The sequence below is a fragment of the Nanorana parkeri genome, unplaced genomic scaffold, assembly GCF_000935625.1.
Source record: "Nanorana parkeri isolate BGI_ZX_2015 unplaced genomic scaffold, ASM93562v1 scaffold3646, whole genome shotgun sequence".
Classification (NCBI taxonomy): domain Eukaryota; kingdom Metazoa; phylum Chordata; class Amphibia; order Anura; family Dicroglossidae; genus Nanorana; species Nanorana parkeri.
The window spans coordinates 35080-36352 of NW_017309914.1; positions in this window are offsets into that span (position 1 = coordinate 35080).

Below are 1273 nucleotides of genomic sequence, written 5' to 3' on the forward strand. Positions count from 1 at the left end.
CCACCCCCAGCCCTATGCCCCCACCCCCCAGCACTAAGTCCCACCTACACATGGCCCCCCTCCCAGCATAGACCCGGTGGGCCATGCTCGGGGCCGCTTTTCAGGGGGACAACTGTACCAGGAATATATAGAGAGGAAGAGCTGGACTGACGGCCCGGAACAAGTCCGTCCCCGCCACCCCCCCCACTACACGTTGGCTCTCCCATGATGATGATGAATACCAATAAGATTTTATTCTGCAAAGGGCGCTTTTATATTTCCCAGAGCCGTCCTCATACTGATTGTTGTGTCCCCGTTGGGGGCTTTCCCCTTCCCTCCCATCAAATAGACAGGAAGTGAGGAGAAAACTCCCACACGGGGACACAGAGATACATAAAATAACACAGCAGAGAGGGGATGGGTCACAACTTCTTTTATTGCCGCTTCTGACTTCCTGTCCTGGTGACAACCCCCTCCCCCATTTCTTGTCTTGGTGTCACAGGGACAGGAAGTGAGGACAAATCACTGGAACGGAGTCACATACAGAAAAACAATAATGCAATTGATCCAAGCTGCTTTATTCACGACGCCCCCAATTCTTCAAGCGCCACATCGCCCCCTCTCGTAGTTAACCCTGCAGCCCCCTCCCCCCTCATCTCTAATTAGGCCAAACAGCTGAAGCCATATCGCATGATACGCCCCATGCACGTTACCGCAGCGCTCGGTATCCCCCGTTTATTTACCTTCCCCCCACGTGGACCTCGAGCTACGCCGCACGCACTGATGACGTCACTGCTCGGCCCAGGAGAGGTTATTTTTAGCTCGCGCGCCCATTGGTTTGCCCGGGTGCCAGTCAGTCATCGAGCGTCCAATGGCTGCGGGTTTTAGAGGAGGGCGGGACCGGCCCGGGGAGCCTGCGGGCCAAGGCGGCGTGTGGTTGCCAGGGAGACGAAAGAGCGCTCTATTGCGGAGGGGGCGCTCGGGGGGAGCCATCAGAGTGCGCGGATTGGGCACACCGGTCCCTGCAAGTGAATGATGCATCCTGACCGACCTCATTGACATATGAAGGTGCCACACATGGAGCGATCTGTGATGGGTGTCAGTAAACAAATGAGATGTCACCCGTTCCAATATCAAATCATGAAAAACACAGGCACTGCAGAGCAATGGAATGAGCATGGCGGCGCTCTGCGTCATGTGTGGCGGCGCTCTGCGTCATGTGTGGCGGCGCTCTGCGTCATGTGTGGCGGCGCTCTGCGTCATGTGTGGCGGTGCTCTGCGTCATGTGTGGCGG